The 22,302-nt window shown below is 45.8% G+C and overlaps 1 long non-coding RNA gene across 1 annotated transcript in view; it reads left to right on the top strand.

Moving 5' to 3' along the window:
• The first annotated feature begins 355 nt into the window (after positions 1-355).
• LOC144145025 (uncharacterized) overlaps positions 356-22,302 on the top strand; it is a 39,908-nt gene continuing 17,961 nt past the window's right edge. The window contains exons 1-2 of the long non-coding RNA XR_013317399.1: positions 356-473; positions 8,254-8,356. This is a non-coding gene — a long non-coding RNA (uncharacterized LOC144145025). The remainder of the gene's footprint in view (positions 474-8,253; positions 8,357-22,302) is intronic.

The raw sequence follows: 22,302 nt of genomic DNA, 5'->3' as shown, positions 1-22,302 counted from the left end.
ACTGACCTAAGCAAGCACCCCAATATCCTGCACAGCGCCTAGGCAGAACACAAAAGCAAAGTTTTGTGCAATTTCGGAAATCTGAATGGATCGTTGCAAAATGGGGCTTATCTGGCAAGCGCGTCCAGATGTTTGAGCAACCTTCTTTTCATTGATACAAATTACTTATGTTATCAACTTTATATACTGTTATATTTTTATACCATCGCAAATAACTTCAGGTACCCTTAGGCTGCTAGAGACAACGCCGAGGATAATGTTATTACTGCTTGTGAGAAAGCGTACCGTATCGAATTCTCTAGTGCCGGTAGATGGGTTTCACTAAGCTGGACCTCTAAAGCATTCGTGTGATTTTGTAGTTTCAGACGCCATCATTTCGCCGGTGGTGGGATGCACAAACTGCAAGGGGAAATCACCAAGGCTCTGGAGCCTTTTAACCGATTTGCCAAGGAGCAGGAGTCTTCATGATGAAGGTAATAGCCTAATGTTTCTTCGCGGTACATGCTTCATGAAGAACTCGAAGTAGATGCTACTAAAACTGTCAGAATACATACTTACATCGCACAAGAGTTTACACACCATATTGGCCCATAACTAAAAACGACTGGCTGACTGACAGGGATGCAGTAAGCAATCTGTGACTCTTGCAAAGTTTGGGTTAACAAAGAGTCCAAAACAAAGCAAAACCGGAGGACCTGAATTTATGCAATTGCTGATCGTTCGGGTACTCTACATTGGGTGACTAGCAGAATCACCTTCATTATCATCCTAGGAATTTACCAAAAACGTTACAGCCACTGATATAAATGAAGTGGAGTAAATTGTGAAACTAGGCTGCCGTCATACTTTTAAAGCAACTTTACATACATAATTGTAAAAGGGGACAGTTTTTGCTTAGCTGGTTAAACATTGCGGCATCTTTCATCACCTTTGTTTTCCTTACCATTGTATGGTCGCGAACAATCTTGCTTATTATTACTTATGGTATGTTCTGTTTCTTCCGTGCGCAACAATGGGAGCAATAGTAAGACAAGAATACCTATGCATTTCAGCACAAGGATCTCGCAGACCCAAAATGTATTTTAAAGTGATAAGCAATAGCTCCATCGCCAGTGCTGGGATAGTAGTTTGGTATGTGTGGGTTCTGATTATTTGAGGGTAATTTTACTGTAGTTCTTGTTTATTCCACGCGGGAGCGGAGGGGAACTTAAAAGATAGAGGAGGAACCATTTTCGCAGAACAATCGTTGCATAGCCTACAGTTCAGAAAATGATGTCCAGGTAGCCTTTATCCTTATCCTGTGCAGTAAGTACGAACTTTTGGCGTGTTCGCTTGTCCTTGTCTGGCCGTAGCATTGCCACTGTTAGTAATATATAGGGAGTTCTTAGCTATGGCAATAAGATTACTTGCTGATATTTATTTTTTGTCAATAAGCATGAAGCTAGCCGACCTGTACTGCAGAAGAAGAGAATATCCCACGTAATATCAACAAACACTAAAAATTGTTGTAGATAAAATTCAACAAATAAGCTGAACTGAGATCCTGGCCATACGGGATGCCCATTTATTTTATCCCTGTTTTGCGTACTTCTTTAGAACGATGCATTTCGAATCATTTGTAATGAGCACACATAAAAACGTAGGTAGTCCATGAATCATTGCGCATATTTTAAAACAAAGTAGAAAAAAAAATTTACCACGCATTTTTTATATCCCGAGCACCATCTGCAGTTCCGCAATACGATGATACCACACCAAACTTTGCTCCAATAAGAACATATTGCGAATACAAAATACAGGCATTGTTAACACAGGAGTGTTGTTGGTTTTGCTGTGCCTATATGAGAAGTAAATCTTTGGGCTTGAATGGAATCGTCAACGGGTTTCTTGTGCGCTATGCAGAATGGCCCGCCAAATTTTGTATGCTTCAAATTTCATAAATCACTCGCTTTCTATGAACTTCCTCCTGACTGGAAGTGCGCTGAAATAACGCCCGTACCAAAACAAAGTAAAATTGCTTCATGACAACGTCCTACTGACCTCTTTCTTTATTTATGGATATATAAAATGACTTGAACACGTGATATTAAACATATTTCCAATTCACTAAATAGAACAGCAATCCAGACTCTCGGGAAGACGGTTTCTGGCAGGGCCTGTCAACTATCACGTAGATACTGGAAACCCTTTGATGGTTTTGGTAGAATATTAGATAAAAAACATCAAGTTCACGTAATTTATACTTTGAAAGTACATTCTAGAAGTTTTTCTTTCAAATTACCCAAATCGCAAAACCGTACATCAATTAGTTAAAATCGCCATGACAAAAATTGTAGACAAACTTCCCCGAAAAGGCGATACCATCATAATATGTCTGGTAAAAGGAGCCACATCTAGTGGTGGCACACATAAAAATGAGCCGAATCCATTTTCCCGAAGGGATTCCCTCAGGCGCAGCGTAGTATAACCAACATAACAGCCTCCTTGTGAATTCCGCACTGACAGCTCGAACTCTCAGACCGGAGTAATTAATTGATTTGGATATTAGTACTAGCTTATTTTTTCAAAAAATACAGTTTTTTTTATTGCTGTTAGTTTTGCTAGTTGTCTTTAACTTACCTTAGCTCTCGGATGAAACGTATTATATAATACCTCTGACTTAGTTGCATTTAGGCCGGGTAACAAAGTTTCCCTTTTTGTCTTATAATGGCTTACGGTCGATTTTGCCTTTTTCCAAAAAAAAACATTGCCATCGCGTCCGAATGAAAGGTGAGCGACGGCGACGGGTTTCTTACATCAAAACGGCGTCAAAATTGCGTGAAGAACTTTAAAAGTGCTCCCAGCCTTCACTGAAAGGGCGTCCAATGGATCCCCAAACCTTCGTGAACTAAATCGCAAATGAAGAACAAACTCATGCGACTATTTTTTGCGCACTAGGTAAACGCTTCTATGAACGATACAGATTTATTAATTTCTTGTTGTACACCAATGTACGTGTGCCCCGCTACGTTGTTCATCAGCAGGTACAGCGGGTGTATTATTGCACTCCATTTTCATTATCGCTGCGTCTATTGTATAACCTGAAATCGTTCCTTTTTCGCGATTTTCAAGTAGCTGCTTTGACGCAATCGAAACCCGCATGCGCGCATGCGCCGTGCATCGAGACATTTTATTAAAGCTTTTTGGTCGACCAAGCTCCATTCACAAACACCTCTTCATTTGAGGAGCGAAGCGCCCTAGGACCTCGCCTTGTCCAGGGCTTGGCGCCCGTGTACATAGTGTTGCTCGTGCGCAAGTAGCATTGGATGAGATTGGATTTGGATTTTATTTGTATTGGATCGGATTAGATTTAAATGAATTGAATTGGAATCGAATCGATTAAATTAAATTGAATTGTATTGGATTGCATTGTACTGTACACACGCGTTGTGACTCATTTACATGCACGAGCCGGCAAAGCAACGAGTAATGTACGGTAAGAACTATCCCCAGATCTGCGCCCTCTCGTCATGATCACTTCATGGAGATGCGTGAATGTTTGCTTTTATTATTGATACTGCTCGCGATATTCCTATCAAGATAAACCTATTTGCAGACGACTGCAATATTTATTGTGATACCTCTAACAATTCTCATCAGGTCCTATTAAATGAAGCACTAGGTAAAATACAAAATCGGAGTACCGTACTGCAGAAAAAGAATAAAACTTTGAAGAGAAGGGTAGTTGTGACAATCACACTCAACCAAAATCTCTTTCCATACACGTATAGCGTAACATATCACCTGGTCTCAAAAGCAACAGGTTATAAATACTTATATACTATTGTAACAACTGATCTAAAACGGAAATAGCGTTTTACTGACTTTCTGAAAACAGGCAATTCTGAAGCTAGGTTATTCAAGAACTCTAAGAAACTCCACGTATGGCACAAAACCCCAAGATTTTAAAAGCCACATGAGAGCATTACTGAAATACACCTCGGTCACATGAACCAGCACACCATTAAAACTAACTGGAAGCGGAGGACGTACACAGAAAAACTGCAATATTAGTATTTTATTCTTACAGTGCATACCCATAACTTACAGATCTTTTGAAACCTGCAAATAAAGAAAACCTCGTAATAAAGTGCTACCACGAAAAATAAAAATACTGTCTTTGCCTTACCCTCACAAATTTGGAATCGACACCTGTGCATACACCAAACCGTCTATTCGTTGATAGACACAATTCCATCGCGAAAAAAAAAGTTGCGGATTATACCTGTAGTGCTTTCTTTAACGAATTTTTGTTTCGTGAACACACGTGATTGAAACCTGTTACCGGCAGAGGTTGTACCATACCTAAATGTTGAGCATTTATCCAAGAACTTCCAAAGCCACCCAAAATCAGCCAGATTTGTGATATAATTGTTGTTATTGTTTTTTTTTGTTCTTTTTCTTTCTGTTATAATTGTATCGCCACTCGTGAATAAAGCCCTGGAACCCAGACTATCATTACCATTTAAATAAATATAGAAATAAAAAAAAATTAAAACACAAACTAACTACTAAAAATAAGCCTTGACAAAGTTTATACTCTTTCAAAACAACCGAATACAGAAATGAAAACTGCCAGCAAAGATCATTATAACCGCTCTTTTGACAGCAGCTGTCCCCACAGAAGTAATATTTCATGAAAAAAGTTAAACAAATTAAAGAGCAGAAAATCCCCTGGTACTCTTCTAGAACAAATCGTAGGATATAGGCGATCTCCCTAGTTAGATACCATATCCGGAATACTTCAACAACTATATTGCCGGAGTTGTTGGCTACTTTAATCCACATAGAAGAAACACTGGAGGTTTCCTTAATTATTTTTCTTTCTTTGATTGATGCGAAAAGCTTCCTATATTTCACGCGTCCGTTTGTCGGCATGTCCAATGATACGACACTGATCAAATTTCAGTTAGCACCCTCGCTGGCGAGACTGCGCAAGTAACCGGCCGCTTATAATCTATGCAAATAAATATTTTGGTTCTTAAGTTATGTAATTGAATTTTTTATGTGCTCGGAACATTCCAGACAAAAATGTAGTAGCTGAAGCGTTCCCCCGGGGACATGCTATTGCAGCTCTCCTAAGTTCTATAGCAGTGCTTAGGCGCTAAAGTTGCCTTTTTCTGGTTTATTACACGTAGAAACTACCCGAGCCACCACAACACAGCTCCTGTCTTCTTACATCATATAATACACGCATGTACAGCCGCTGTTTGGGGATATCTATTGTTACAAACTTTCCACTCAAATGAACAGAAAATACCGCCACCTACTCGTGGTGCCGGAACATGTCGACGGAACGACGTCGTATAAAAATACATTGTCATGTAAAAATAAACAATGAACCAACTATTTGTGCACTCAGGTACTAGTGAGATTGTTTGAACAAAAGAATTACACCAGGATGTTTACACTGCGAAATATTTCATTCCGGCAATCGCGCGATTATGGCTACTTTATGCACCGAAAAGTAGATCTTCACAGGAAAAGAAACCGGAGTTGTCCATTTACGTACGTCCGTAGACCTTACCTCAAAGTCAAAGCCGATTTGTTAAAGTAAGTAATTGGGACATTTTATTATAACACCAAACCGAAAACACGTGAACTAGCAATTATCAACGATCAGCTAAAGTCTCTCACGCTTCATGGCTGCGATCACCAAATACTACTCTGCGGCATTTATGTCCAAAGACGCCATTTCACAACATTCTAAAAATAAACTTTGCTCAATACGTCAGAAATTCCCAGAGTGGTATGGTGTCCAATTAGAAACAAAATTTCTCATCTGAAAATTTCGGTCTTAAAACGTAGGCATAAAGTCAAGGAGATGGGAATCATGAAGCTAATACGCTTTGAGTACTTGCAGGAGTACTTTATTATCGTATTAACATTCACATCATAAACGGTCGCAGTGAATTTATTCAAACCTGTTCAGAGCCGAGATGGATATTCTCTGTGATTTAATGCAGTTTGTGCCCTCGTGCTGAACCTGTCGTTTTGTGTAAAGAATCTCCACCAGAAGTAATTTAAATTGGTTTTCGAGGTTCAATATATAAATAGCATCATTATTGCAAATACGTTTGGACCAACTCCATTTGTAAAACAAAAACAAAATACATATACACTCCCAGTCACATCCGCAACAATATCATTTCGGTGTTACCTTACGAACAGACTGGGGCACATAAGCGAATTTGGTGGTGAATAATGTGTTATTTGGTAAAAACTTCATGTAATCAGTCATGTCCGAAACATATATTCGTCATACTCGGCATTAACACTGATGTTTGCCCTTGCTTTGTCACGGAAAAAAGTACAGTACCAAAAAGCATATTTGCAGCTATACCACACAGAAACTACTTTTGTGGTTACATTGTGGTATCAAAATCCTCTATAGTAATAGTGAAAAAGCCGTATCGACGACAAGCATACAACAAAACCAGGAGCCCTGCATCCATATCTACCAGCATCTAAGCAAAAGAAGGTTTCTCAATTTTTTTCGATCTTCTGACCTAACCACATGGCAAAAGATTTACTTTGGATCCTTAGAATGCGTTTCTGAAACAATGACATCAGATCGTGCAATCGGCTATCTGCAAAGCCCACATGATTGTTTATATATTCCTGGATCGATAATTATTTTTTGATCGCAAAATTCGACGGTGCAACCATAAGAGAAGCCCGTCTGCTTCTACTCACAGTGGATATACCATTAAGCGAGCAGTCCAGTGCTGAGGAAAACAAGTACGAGCAGCATTACTTTGGGTTAAATATATGCTGTTCTTGTGCAGGTGGTATTGAGGTATACCAGCAAAACTATTTTCTTATGCTCAATTAGCTCTCAGGCCCTCACTAAAAAAGAGAAGCAGACATAGTGTTTGAACTCGTATATTATTCCAAGTGCAGAGTAGCTGCAGAAATTCAGTTTCTTTTAAAAGACTAGTGTTCATCTGGTTTTCAACAGATTCCGATTCAACAGATTCAACAGATGGTTTTCAACCGCAGCAATAGGTCAGAGGAACGACACTCGCCTTGAATGCGGGAGGTACCGGTTTTGAATCCTGGTACCGCCGGCCCACCATCGGTTTCTTTATTGGGTGCATGCGTCCCTGGTCGAGTGCGGACCTTTGAAAGGGGAATTCACGTCTGGAAAGGTGCCTTTACCCTAGCGAGAGGGGCTCCTGACCCTTGTCAATCTGGCGGGGGGCGCCATTATGACGCGTTGCTCCATTGCCGGGGTTGAAAGAGTCTGCCGGCATGTCCTGCCACACGCGGTGGAGAGTTGAGCTTCCGCCTTGGCTATGGAAGGCACAATGTGCATTCGTGTGTGTTAATGGCGCCGAGAACCTACCGGTAAAATAGGTACAAGCGACTCCCCGGCCTAGCACTCAGCCGTTGTGTGGGACTACAAGCTTGGGAAGTTTACCCGGCTTGCACGGGAAATCGCCCCTATGGAAAGCGGCGGCTGCAAAAACGCAGGAACTTTGTTTTTCCAGATGGAACAGTTCATCGACAAAGACGCTCTCAAAATATCTTCGGATACATGAGACCAGTTGATCGACCAAGAAGCTCTGACAATATCTCGGGATACATGGCGCCTGCGTGAAACAGGGATTATAATGGTGTCGAAACGGTTACTTGAAAATCGGGAAAAAACAAAACGTTTCTAAATAAAAGAACGCACGCATCGACCTTGAATAAGGAATGCAACAGTATACCTTTATCTCTAATAAACCACGTATCGGTATATATTTCGATGGTTCGCAAATGCGTTTGCATAGTGTGCTGAAACTCGTCGTATTGGTTTGTTTATGCTTTGCGGCTTCGGAGAATGAAGGTTTGCCAATTGATTAAAAGCACTTCGGCGAAGGTTTGACCCACTCTGAACAATAGCTTTGACGCACGTTTGACTCAGTTTTTACTGGGAAAGGTTTAGCACTTTTGTCAGCTTTATTTGAAGGGATAGTAGAGTTTTGAAAGCGTAAAAAAGCCTACATAGGTTACGCGAGAAAAAGCAGAGTGTTGGAGTTCTTTCTCCTCAACCTACATGCGTGTTTGTTTCTTGTCGTTTCAAAGATGAAAATACGTCAACTGTTGAAGAGCGTTTTTTAAATATTTGCTTGGTGAAAGGGCCGTGTACATGCTTAATTGGATTTTCAGTTTCATACGTTCAAGACAACCCAAAAAGTTTCAAGGTTATGCGAAATTCTTTTGCAGCAAGCGAAGGAACCTATGGCGCCGCCGAATGGTCGCACCCGCAGAGTACTACACGAGTGAAAAAATAAAGCGCCTTACTCTAGCCGCAGAGGCTATAGTTCAGGTAAGTGAAATATTCTTGTACCGGATTTTTGATAATCCGTTGCATCTATTTAAATCAGACGAAAGATTAGTTGTTGAAAAAGCTTCCCTTTTTTCGGACTTCCAAGTGCAAACAAATTGTGCCTACATTGTTGTAGCTCCTACTAAACACTATTATTTTTGTTACGGCTAGTTTTGTTGGGCTCCCGCGGAAGGAACAAGAAATACGTGTTAAAAGCAGCCCATAAACAATGCAGGTCTTGGCAGATTTCTCTTTGGTGTACTGACGGGCTTGTTGGTATGGGCTTCTTTAAACGATATATTGCATTAGCCGTACTACAGACAGCTGTACGTCTTTGTTCCACACCGCCCCACCTTTAACTATTTAAGTGTATTCTTGCTTATGTTTAGCTGAATAATTTGGCCGTATACCTTGCAATTATCTAGAGATGAGCCTAAGAAAAAATTCAATAACAAATGCGATTAATGAAGTTGACCTTGATTGGACTTATTCCTAAATGCGCTGTACCGTGATCCTCACAGACATATGCGCTGAAGTTTCAGAATTCGTCAGATGGTCACAATGAATGCCCCGAACGAAGTATTCAAATTTACGTTTCGCAAGGCTACTCCGCAAGAAAACACAACATATAATAATGTTATTCGGCCTAACCTTTCTACGCAGGGCTTTTATTACCAGCCTATTGAGAACACGACCAGCTTTATTGACAGCAACCTGCCCATGCTCGCCGATTCCGAATGACGAATTTGTTATTGCTTGTTTGGCTCATTTAAGGTATTTACGACGCCACTACACCGGCTGGCGCTGCATTTGATCCCCATTTCTCCACTGCATACTCGTTTGCTCGGTCTGGCGTCTTCGTTATTATGTCTTTTTCTTAGTCTGTCTGACTCAGTCCTTCCTGATACACATTGGGCGAAGTGTGCACAATGTTTAGGCTTGATGTCCTGCTCAGATAAGAGACTTTTGGCTCGAAATTGGTAATTGGCGATGCTGGGAAAGCGCCCACCCGGCCTCCGTTTTATGAACGTGCACCCACCCAGACGTCGTCCACGAAACAAATGCCCACAGCTGCTATCTCTTTGTTAACGGGTTTCATGGTGCTCCCAACAAGTTTGGTAGCACCCGTACACCCGAAAGAATAAAAGCCCGTAAAATTATTAGCGCGTTCTGTTCCATAGCCCGAATCTGAAACAAATTAGCAGGAAGAAGCACTTTCCGTGCAGTGTTTTACATAGTGCCTGAAAAGAAAAAAGAAAAATGGATAAAACACACAGTGCTTGGTGAATTCCCACTTGCTTACGACGTATTACAAGAGTATAGGCGAAAAAAGGAGCGTACGTCAGAAATTTCCTGCGTATTCTTAGTTGGCCTTCAGCTTAGGTGTAGACAGTGCAGGAGCAGCATTATAAATTCTTCAGAAACTACCAGCAGTGATTCTGATGTCGAGGTTGTAATTTCTTGTCGAACTTGGCAGGAGCTAGGCTAGGCGAGAAGCCTAGCCTGACGGAAGGTTTTCCCGAAAGAATACGCTGAAGGATCCCGGATCACTCTTTCAATAAACCTGTCGTACGTGATGGTATTTGTTGCTTACAGCTGAGCAAGCCCAGCTGGCGTACGGTAAAGCCAATTTCTTTTCACCACGTTCCGATCGCTAAAAAATGTTCCGAAAGCTGTTTGAGGACATCTTTAACTGCCTCAAAAACTGTGTTGAGGAACTCGGTAGTCGATGGCTCCAGATTAATTTTCGCCACCTGGGGATCATGATGCACGGCGTGTTTGCTTTTCGCCTCAATGAGAAAATTGGCCGCCACTGCGGGAAAAAACAATCCGCGTCCTCGTGTTCAGCAGCACAACGCCTTAGCCCCTGAGCCACTGAGGTGGGTTAACTGTAATTGTCACCGCTAGCACAGATCGCGGACTGCTGCAATGCCCAATTTTGTTATTTGTGGGAATCGTAAGCCCCCGGGACGGAGATCCTACAAGCGTGGCACTCCAGTTATGGTGAGAACGCCGCACTGCTGAAAAGGTTGCCGTCGATTAGTCCTCCGTTTGTTTGAAGAAATATTTTGTTTTCCCGCAAAAAGGACGGCTCTTACACGAATGCATGGACTCGTTTGGGTGGTTTATAGCAATTCAAACCTTTCCTGCGGAAATTTGGAAGTGAACAGACGAGCTTAACTTTTTCTGCATGTCTAAAGAAACGAAAATTCTAAAAAAAAGAATGCTAGCCGAGCAGGCGGGTATAGAGACAGTGCGCTGCAGTGGTGTACGTTGATGCTTGTATAGCTGAGAAAGGGGTATAGGTTTAACCATGACTTTTTGTTGCTTGCGGGTATTATATTGTTACGAGGATATAAGAGGGAAGGAACACAATGTATTTACGCTATTACAGTATTTACTGTAGACAGCACAGCAAGCCGGAATCTGACGTGATCCTCGTCTTCCTTCACGAGCCCCAAAAAATGTCCCTCGTCGTCGCCGTCGTCATTCACTTCACCGACGGGTAACATAACCCCCCGGGACGAGGCGCCGTCCCGGCGCACTTTACAGAGCTGTTAGGTTGGGGGGGGGGCAAACATATGGCTTGAGCCGGACAACATGCACAATGTCTGTTGGAGGATGGGCAGGCGAGGACTGGAATGGGGATATCTCGTAAGTCACATCAGTGACTTGGCGCACGACTCGATAGGGGCCTGAGTAGCGAGGAAAGAGTTTAGCGGAGAGGCCCACACGACGCGTAGGTGTCCACAGAAGCACTAGGGTACCTGGATGAAATTTGGCTGTGGAACGGTGCTTATAGTAGCGAAGCTTGCTGGAGGCCTGGGATGTCGTAAGACGGGTGCGTGCAATTTGACGAGCCGCGTCGGCCTTGGCGATGACGTCGCGGGCATATTCAGTGGGGCTTGCCGCCGAGGGAATCAAAGTGTCCAATGGCACGTTGGGGTGTCGCCCGTAGAGTAGGTAAAATGGGGAATACCCCGCAGTGTGGTTGCAAGAGGAATTGTACGCGAAGGTCACGTATGGCAGAGCACCGTCCCAATCACGGTGGTCGGGGGAGACGTACATAGATAGCATGTTGGTGAAGGTTTGATTGAGTCGCTCCGTTAAGCCATTCGTTTGAGGATGGTAAGCGGTTGCCAATTTATGTTTAGTTGAGCACGAGCGGAGAATGTCAGCGATCACTTTGGAGAGGAAGTAGCGGCCACGATCAGTAAGCAGCTGCTTAGGGGCTCCGTGGACGAGAATGACGTCGTTGAGCAGAAAGTCTGCGACGTCGGTGGCGCAGCTGGTAGGAAGAGCACGGGTGATGGCATACCGGGTCGCATAATCAGTGGCCACCGCAACCCACTTGTTACCTGCAGTCGACGTAGGGAATGGTCCCAAGAGGTCGAGGCCTACAAGGAAGAATGGTTCGGACGGCACGTCCAATGGTTGAAGTGGCCCAGCTGGGAGAGAAGTTGGTGTTTTGCGGTGTTGGCAGGTGTCGCAGGCGTTAACGTAACGTTTCACAGCACGGTATAAACCCGGCCAAAAGAAACGACGCTTGATACGGTCATAGGTGCGAGCTACGCCAAGATGTCCAGCTGTGGGATGATCGTGGAACTGTTGAAGTATGTCTAGGCGAAGTTGTTTTGGTACGACCGGTAACAGCTCAGGTCCATCGCAGGAGCGATTTCGTCGGTATAGAGTACCGTCTTGGAGGTGATAAAGGCAGCACGACGGTTTCGAGAGGTTAGAGGAGAGAGTGTCGATTAGGGACCGTAAGGAGTCGTCGCGGCGTTGTTCATCGGCCAAATGGTGCAAATCGGAGATGGCGAAAACGACGGCGTCGGTGTCATGGCAGCTGATGTCGGGCTGATCGACGGGATAACTGGACAAACAGTCTGCATCTTGGTGTAATTTTCCAGATTTGTGCACAACAGAGAACGTGTACTCCTGGAGACGCAGAACCCAACGTCCGAGGCGGCCAGTAGGATCTCGTAACGACGAAAGCCAGCAAAGTGCATAGTGGTCAGTGACCACAGAAAAATCTCGGCCGTATAAGTACGGGCGGAATTTAGCTACGGCCCACACAAGAGCCAGGCATTCGCGTTCAGTTATTGAATAGTTGCGCTCCGAGACAGAGAGAAGGCGGCTGGCATAGGAAATCACTCGGGTGTGACCGTCCTGTTGTTGAGCGAGGACAGCTCCGATACCGTAGCCGCTTGCATCTGTGCGGAGCTCCGTAGGGGCAGAAGGGTCAAAATGTGCCAAGATGGGAGGTGTGGTTAGCAGGGTGATAAGAGTAGCGAAAGCGTCTGCTTGCAGAGGTCCCCAAGAAAAGGGAACGTTCTGTTTCAGTAGGTCCGTTAGGGGTCGGGCAACATGGGCGAAGTTCTTAATGAAGCGCCGAAAGTAAGAACACAGCCCGACGAAGCTGCGGACATCTCTCGCAGACATAGGTTGGGGAAAGTCTTTGACGGCACGGATTTTAGCAGGGTCGGGCTGAATGCCAGTGGCATCAACGAGATGACCAAGGATGGTAAGCTGTCGCCGTCCGAAATGGCACTTTGATGCGTTAAGTTGAAGGCCGGCGGTACGAAATATCTCTAGAACTGCGGAGAGGCGCTGAAGATGGCTTTCGAAGGTTGGTGAAAAAACAATAACATCATCTAGATAGCACAGGCACGTATGCCAATTAAGGCCATGAAGGAGCGAGTCCATCATGCGCTCGAAGGTTGCTGGCGCATTGCATAACCCAAAAGGCATGATTTAAAAATGGTAAAGTCCGTCTGGCGTGATAAAAGCGGTTTTCTCTCGGTCCAATTCGTCCACAGTAATTTGCCAATACCCTGAACGCAGGTCGATCGATGAGAAATATTGAGCACCATAAAGGGAATCGAGGGCATCATCGATGCGGGGCAACGGGTATACGTCTTTTTTGGTTATCTTATTCAGGTGCCGATAATCCACACAGAATCTCCAGGTGTTGTCTTTTGTTTTCACTAAGATGACGGGCGACGCCCATGGACTAAACAAGGGCTCGATAATGTCCTTAGCGAGCATTTTGTCAACTTCCTGTTGAATAACTCGGCGTTCGCTTACAGACACACGGTATGGGCGTCGACGGATAGGGGTTGCGTCGCCGGTGTTAATGCGGTGCCTCACTAGAGTGGTCTTGCCTAAGGGTCGGTTGCCGAGATCGAAAATGTCACGATAACGGGTCAACACGCGGCGAAGGTCCTCCGCTTGTGCAGACGGGAGATCTGCGGCGATCATCTGGTCAAAAGGGTCGTCAGAAGACACAGAAGGGTGTGGACCATGTGAAGATGACGGGGATGCGGACGCAGACAAACTGAAGATATCTGAGCGTGTCAATGGAGAAAGAGTTGCAAGAGACATTCCAATTGGGAGTATTTGGGGAATGTGGCCGAAATTGAGAACAGGAATGCAGATTTGGTTGTTTTGAACTCTCACAACGGTATGAGGGAGGGTCACGTCACGTGAGAGCAAAATGTCCGTGATAGGCGAGATGATGTAATCCCCGTCTTCAACTGGGGGGCAAGGCGACAAAGGGACGCATGTGGCAGCTCGTGGCGATAACCTAACGAATTTCGTGGAGCGGAGGCGGGAGGGCATGTCGTCGACCGTTGTAGCTGTTTGCGGAAGTTCAAGGCGCACGAAACCCGAGGCACAGTCAATGAGGGCAGAGTGTTCCCCCAAAAAGTCCAGGCCCAGTATGAGGTCATGGGGACATTGCGGCAGCACATGGAACAAAACGGAAATGGGACGGTCGTCTATTGTTACGCGTGCAGTGCACATTCCGAGTATAGTAGGGACTCGTCCATCGGCGACACGCACCATGCGAGGTGGAGCAGGCGTCAGAACTTTTTTAAGTTCATTTCGAAGTCTTGCACTCATGACAGATATGTGCGCGCCTGTGTCAACTAATGCTTGAACCGGGACGTCATCGACTTGTACATTGATAAGATTGGGCCGGGCAGGTTCAGTGGACAGAGGATTTGAGGGCGGGGTCGTACATGCAGCGCTACCTCTCGGCGCTGCACCATTTATTTTTCCGACGATGGGGGGCTGTTAAAGGCGGCAGAAGGCGAGCGGCGAGCTTGCGGCGAAGGCGACTGGCGGCGGCGAGGGGAAGGGCAGCGGCTAGTTCGGGACGTGGAGGCATCGGCGGGCAAGTTGTCTTGCGCCTGGTAGGACGGAGGTCGATGAGAGGGAGTTCCCAAAGGGCGATAAGTCGGAAAACCAGTGCGTGGAGGTGAGGACCAGCGGTTGCGACAGTAGCGGGAGACATGTCCGACGCCGTGGCAGCGGAAGCAGATTGGTCGGTCGTCAGGTGTGCGCCATTCTGCGGGGTTGCGAGCACGCGGAAACGAATACTGACGCCTAACTGGTTGGGCGGGGCAAGGATTGCAGTTGCCGGCATGATGAAAAGCGCAAATAGACCGGGCTCCCAAGTTGTCGATTTCTTGACGGACGACCGTCTGAATGAGGGAGACAGTAGCGGCGTCAGGTCCAGCGAGATACGGTGACTAAGTAGCAGGGGACATGGCTTCGACCTCCCGGCGGATAAGTCGTGTTAATGCCGGAGAAGGGGGCGCTTCGGGATGTCGTAGGGGCTGGTCCTCACACGTTGATGTCGCGGCAGTATTCGGCAGCCGGGCGAAGTGCTGACCGATCCGGCGGCTTTTTGCCTCCTCGAAGCGTCGGCATTCAGCAATCATTGCATCCACAGTTGTGAAGTTCTTGAAGACAAGCAAATTGAAAGCGTCGTCGGCAATGCCCTTAAGCACGTGGCCTACTTTTTCTGACTCGGGCATGTTGCGGTCAACCTTCTGACATAAAGCCAGAACGTCTAGTATGTAGGAAACGTAGGGTTCCGTCGCAGACTGGGCTCGGGTAGCAAGTTCGTTTTTGGCAGCAATCTGGCGAGCCGTGGACTGGCCGAACAATTTCCTGAGCTCCTCTTTGAACTGGTCCCAGCTTGTGATGGTCTCCTCGTTGGTCTCGTACCAGACAAGTGCGGGCTCTTTTAAGTAACAATTCACATTGGCTAACATGATCGTTTGGTCCCACCTGTTGTGGAGGCTGGCGCGTTCATACATCTTCAGCCAGTCGTCAACGTCGATGTTACCGGTGCCGGAGAATTTCCCGGGGTCCCGCGGCTGGGAAATGACGATGGGAGGAAGAGCCATGGGCGGGGATGTTTGAGTGGCTTGCTGCATGGTTGTTGCAGAGTATGTGCGCCCACTGCGTAGCTCCGTAATGGTTGGTAGAGCTTGGAACCCCAACTGGACCCTTGAGTCCAAGGAGAGACGTTGCAGAGAAGGGGCGCCGGAGGGGAACGAGTCCGCACACTCCACCAAGAGATGTTACGAGGATATAAGAGGGAAGGAACACAATGTATTTACGCTATTCCAGTATTTACTGTAGACAGCACAGCAAGCCGGAATCTGACGTGATTCTCGTCTTCCTTCACGAGCCCCAAAAAATGTCCCTCGTCGTCGTCGTCGTCGTCGTCATTCACTTCACCGACGGGTAACAGTATGTAATCATCGGTAAAACCAGCAATCATTGAGTGGTACAACCGCTACGGTTTGAGCGAGCAGTCGCAGACACCGCCGCGAACAATGCGAAGAAGCTAGTGTGTTTGGCGATTGTACAGCAATCCCTCGATATAACGGAGTCAGCGGGACGGCAAGAAATTGCATTATAAGCAGTTCTTTTCGATATAAGCGACCACTTAGAAAAGCCGAATTATTTGATGTTTAATTTCGCCACAGCTGTGGCAACTCAAACCACGATGTATCCAGTGAAACCAAGCTTTATTTAGGTGCAAAAAAGGCAGATAGTTTTGGCTTTTTCGAGTTCTTGCTGTGCGCGAGTAACCCCTGCTCCAATTTGGCGAAGCATTGCATGACGCTGTGGTCGCCGCACATAAAAGTTGCAGAGTCAGTGGCAACTTTTATAGGGGGCGTGCCCGCGTCACGGAAGGTTACGATAGTTTTTTGCTTGAAAGCGCCGCAAACGCAGTGGCTCGAGTGTGAGGTTCTATTTGGTGAGGTAAAGAAATGATTAACGCTCATTGTGGGTAAACAGCACAATCATAAAATCCGAGCCCTTTTTGCACTAGGGGCTTTGGATGATCACTGGGAAATTTTTTTTCTGAGCTGTGTAGGCGCTAAGTTTGCGAAACAAAAATTTTTTGGTGCCTTGTTGACGACAACACAAATGATTCTATAGAACAAGTGGCGGTTTTCGCGCACTATGTCGGCCACGTCATTGACCAATGTCTAGGAACAAAATTTAATGGCCCTACCACACATTTGGATCGTTTGTCTATAGTCGAATTGGGCGAATCGAGCACGAACGGCTCGAAGAAATTGCTGGAGAAACACCACCTTGCGTTTACCCGCCTTGCGTTTACCACCTTGTATTTGGCAGCCTTACTCGCCGCTCAGTCGCCATTGCTCGGCGGCTCCTCCGCTTTCCACTTCGCTTTAAGCGGGTCAAGCTCTTCGCGCACTTCGAGTAATGCGGCCTCAAATGCATGTGTTTGGGTTGGGACCAGGAGAAATTTTGAATATAGCGATATTTCGAGTAAAGCGATTCGTTATAAAGAGGGATTACTGTAGTTAGCCTCACCTGATGGAGTTTGCCGTCCCTACAAGGCACTTTTTTTGCCACGCTGGTGCCCCTAGTCGCCGGTTGGGATGGGCAGGTCGCATCTGCAAAACCAGTCCTGATTCAGAACGCTCATATAGCTTAGAACAACGAAGAAAAAACCAAGATTGTGTTTCTTATAGAGTGGTGTTTTTACACCTAATCTGCGCATATCTTTGTGAGGAAAACTAGACGTTCGCTTGTAACTTTAGTGAATTAATTGTGTTTTTTTTTGTTGTGCCTAAATTTATATAACCGAAAATAACGTTAGTTTTGACCCAAAATTCTACTCCCGGCTGTTGCCCTATCAACCAGAATACCTGCACCTAAGTGATGTGCGTCAGAATGCCCACAAAACAAAACATCACCAGGAGGAAGCACCCGAACTCCCTTCCAAATTCTTCTTGCCTAGCGTAGCCCTACTATGTCCCATTGAATATCGTGCTGAAATAGGGATACTTAAAAATGCTTGCGGAGTTGTTAACTAACTAACTGACTGACTGACTGACTGACTGACTGACTGACTGACTGACTGACTGACTGACTGCAACGGCTTACTTGCAAGAATGCTTTGCTCTGTGGACAGCCAATGCACTCGCCATTTGTACAAGTCCGGCACGCACACACACAGCTGGCTGGCGCCGCATCTTTTCAAAGTGCTACTAGTTGTTCCGCGCCTCCGCCAGATGGCGCCACGGGTCCCGCGACCGAGAGAAGACGCAGTGAAACATCCCCCTCGCGAGGGGCACGATCAAATGCAGAGCATTTCCGGGGGCGCACGGCGTTAAGTAGTTTGCGTTACGTTAATGTTGTTGCGCTTGTGGCAACTGCTGACGAGAGAGCGCTCGTCAGCAGTAATTAGAATGAGTCAACGATATAAGGCGCGTTCGTAGCGTCCCATTCTGTGTCGGCTTTGTGGCGCAGTGGGTAGAGCACTATGTACATTGCGTTCCGCCCGCAGGTTCGAGGGATCAAAACCGGGCGCCGGATAGTATTTTTTTTATATAGTAGGGACAACGACGGTGCGGACTACGGACGTCAACGCGGGTGACATCGTGAGTTACTGAAATGCTCTGCATTTAAAAAATGTTTCTGAGTGAGTGGTGAAGAGACCGAAAGCATTTCACAAGAATCGCATCTTCGAAAAACTACGGTCGGATCCCAGTGACGCCAAGGTTGATAACGCAAGGCTTACGGCAGAAAATGCTGATGTTCACGCCGAGCTGGGCGCCATGCGTCAACGAATTGTAGATGTTGCATCCCGCTTGCGCCTATCAGTGCAGTACACCGAGAACTGGAACATTGAGATTACAGAAATTGAAGAAGCCTCTTCTGAAAACTTAACTGACACTTACTGAAAAATTCCCCGCATTTCCCCGAGGGGAAGAATGTGAAAGTGCGAATGCACGAGTTGAACATAATAATAAAATATTGTTTCATTGTTGAATAAAACTTCGCTTTTTGTTATTAGTGTTTGCTACCTCCTCAACTAGTCGCACTTCAATCGCCACTCCACTAACACTTATACTGATGTCGCTGGCAATAGGTTCTGAAACGCTTTTCGCCCGAACCTTCGCTACCATTTATATTCACCTTGGTAATTGTCTCATCTATTTTGGCCAGAGTATTTACAGCAAAAGTGTTTGAAAGCCGTTGTCAGATGTCACCTGCTGCCGCAGGCACAGTTTCGTAGCTGGTGTTGCCATAACAAATACGGAGTTACTGGCACATTGCAGGCACAAGAAGAAAGTCACATTGAATGGCTGCAGAATATTTAACTAAACTACATTACCTTATTTGAAACAAATTGCCTCCGGACTTCCAGCAACAGAAGTTGAAGGGCTCTAACGTCTTTTGGAGTACTATGAAGACATATTTGACTTGGGTGACCACCCGTTGGGCCAGGCTTCTGCTGTCAAGCACCGGATAAACCCAATCCGCAGGCGGCCGTGTTGTTTGTCGCAGGCTGAACGGCTCTTGATACAGCAGGAAGTCGACAAGATGCTCGACAAGGACATCATAGAGCCTTCGTACAGCCCATGGGCTTCTCCCTTCGTACTCGTAAAAAAGAAGAATGGCACCTGAAGTTTTTGTCTTGATTACCAACACCTAAACAAGATAACAAAGAAAAATGTTTACCCTCTACCGCGCATTGACGATGCCCTTGATTGTCTACATGGAGCCAAATATTTTTCATCAATAGACCTACGATCATGCTATTGGCAACTTTAAGTGGACGAAAAAGACCGAGACAAGACCGCTTTTGTGACACCCGACGACCTTTATCATTTTAAAGTGATGCCCTTGCCCTCTGTAATGCGCCGGCTACTATTGAAAGAATGATGGACTCACCTCTTCACTGCTTTAAATGGTGCATTTCCCTTTGTTATTTGTACGACGTCATCCTTTTCTCACCCACCTTTGACAGCCAGATCTCCCGTCCTCAGAGCACAATTACTCTATAACTGAGCGCGAATGCCTTGCTCTAGTGCGGGCAGTCGGCAAATTCCGCCCCTACGTATATGGTAGGCACTTCGCAGTCGTGACGAACCATCACGCACTGTGCTGGCTCTCCTCCTTGAAGGACCCTACCGGTCGGCTTGGCCGCTGGGCGTTGCGCCTTCAAGAATACTCTTTCTCGGTAATTCACAAGTTGGCCAGAAGAACTCCTGTGACGAACGTCACCTCGTTGTTCGCTTTTCTCTAGGGTCCCTCACTTACTCTGGTGTCCGACTCGTCGTGTGGGACTTTGTGAGACGCTGCTTTCCCGCTATGCTGGCCCTCACAAATTACTCCGTCATTTTACGGACGTTACGTATGAAATCGTCCCCGTCATTCCTTCCTGCTCTCAACCTCGGAGTGACATCATCCACGTCGCCCGCCTGAAACCGTACCACTCCCCTGATTTACCTTCCACATTGTAGCTTCACAGCACCGAGTAGGTGCTTACCCTTCGGGGGAGCTATGCCACGTGGCGTTTATTAGAGAAATGCGCTCACCAAGAAATGTGCTGTCCAGAGACTCGACTTCCAAAGGGCGCAATGCCCCCCAAAGTGGGCATGCAGCATGGTTGTGGGGCAGCCTATCTAGCCGTCGAGGAAGAAGAAGACGCTCTGGTGGAGTAACGTGGGCATGAGCTGAAAGACCTAGCTGCCTGTCTGAATTCGCCTTGCTCAGTATCTTCCAATAGAGGATAATTCGTTTATTACTTTCTGGGCGACAGTCGACGCACGACGCTCAGTTAATCTGTCTGAATGAGGGACTTATTAATGTGATGCTCAACTATGTGATTTGCTGCAAAAAAAAAATTCCCCGCATTTCCCCGAGGGGAAGAATGTGAAAGTGCGAATGCACGAGTTGAATTTGCGCGGTTCGGTAATGTTCACGAAAGAGAGATCACACACACACACACACACAACTACAAAGAAAGAAAGATGCATTTATTCACAGACACCTATTTGTGTTGTCGTTGTACTTGATTGCTAGAGCGGATCTCAGCTTTGAAATTTCGTGTCAGTACTCCTTTAAGCGGGTGCATTAGCCCTTCTGACGCCCGATTCCTGGTCAATCCCCCACGTGGGTATGTGCCATGTCAGCGGCCAGGCAGCGCGCGCCCATCTCCCCCCGTTGCCAAGGAAGACGAGGAGATTCCTGGCCAATCCCCCACGTGGGTATGTGATGCGGACATCACCGGTGGACGCAGGTTCAGGGTCGCTTAAGAAGTGCATTGCACTTAACATTCGGGGCCTTTCAGGTGTCACCATTGAGGCTGAACACATTGAGGACGTTCACCGAGTACCTTGAAAGGTAAAGCCTAGCGGTATCGTGGTGAAATATGCGAAGCGACAGAAGAGGGTTGCTCGCATCAAGAAAGCCAGAAAACTGCGCCTCAAGAAAGGGAATTCTGGCAACTCTTAAGCTGCACCGGTTTCGGTAAATGATCACCTGTTTCCCATGCTGAAGCGTATTCCTGGCATGGTGGTTGCTGAGAAAAAAGCGAATGGGTGGAAGTATGTTTGGTGACGGGGCGGAAAGATAAACGCAAACAAATCGGATAATTCTCCAACAGTCATCATGAAACATGAACTGGACCCTAACAAGATCCACTAAAGAATCGCACGGTCGCACCATCACCAGCTTGCCTACCCCTTGTTATCTAATCAGAGCAATAAAGTCGACTAGAAGCAGTATTCTCATAGAGCAAGCAAATACACCCTACTCTTTTTAAGCCTATCGACCTTTCTGTGGTATATGGCTGAAACGGCGAACAGTATCCGATGTCATACAACCACCCTTCACCCAAGCTGTAGCAAACTAAACTGTCTTTATATCTTCGCATGATAGTTTCGGCACGACACAAAGAATGCAGCTTACAATGAGACAAACAGACAAATTCCGTCCCCGAGGCGCAGTTGCCTGGTTGTTGGCCGCTGTAGCGTTCTTCCTTTGTATAACTTGCTTTGTTCCCACTTGCTTTCACCTTTTTTTAGGCACGCCAATTTGTTCGCGTGACAAAAACGTTTCTGCGAAGGAAATAAAAAATACCTAAGAAGTAGCATTCGTTCCGGTTTTATTAGCATTCATTTCACTTTGCACTCAGGTAAAAGCAAGTACAAGCATTTGGAGTGTTTTTTCAATGAAGTAAACATGCGTTTTGACACCGCATTTTTTTATAAAACCTGGTTCACCCTTGAGCTTGACGTGTTTGTGATGCCTGGATATCAGCCGTTTTATGCGAATCGTTCCAAAAAACTAGGCGGCTACTTAGAATGAATTCCTATGTAAATATCATAACATTTTAATAGAATAACTCCAGGCTCTCAAACAATACTTGATCTTCTCATCACCTAGTTTCATACGTGTACCTCAGTCGGTGTTGTCAATACCTACGCCAAAAGTGACCATTTACCGATTTTTCAATGTGCTGACAGAACCTCAAGGCCACTGTGTGTATACAACGAGACTCGTCCTATCGATTGATTAAGGAATTCACGTTAAACATATATTCGGAGAACAACTGGGCAATGTTAGGTGGAACAACGTGCTAGAAGATGACAGCCCTGAGTAGGCCTATGAAAACTTCATGACTAAATTCACCAACATTTGTTATCGTCAGTTTCTTCTTAAAATTTCACACAGTTAAAAATGGCGCGCAAGCCATGGGTAACTGGTGAAATATTCAGGTTTGTAAAAAAGAAGCCAAACACATCACAGATTATTTTCTAGGAAGGACCCGGATGCAATAAGGAAATTTAAAGAGTTTGTATATCATTTACACA

Source organism: Haemaphysalis longicornis, unplaced genomic scaffold (genome assembly GCF_048455015.1).
Source record: "Haemaphysalis longicornis isolate Haplotype H1 unplaced genomic scaffold, Haemaphysalis longicornis Haplotype H1 scaffold_7, whole genome shotgun sequence".
Classification (NCBI taxonomy): Eukaryota; Metazoa; Arthropoda; class Arachnida; order Ixodida; family Ixodidae; genus Haemaphysalis; species Haemaphysalis longicornis.
This window is presented reverse-complemented; position numbering and strand designations above follow the sequence as displayed.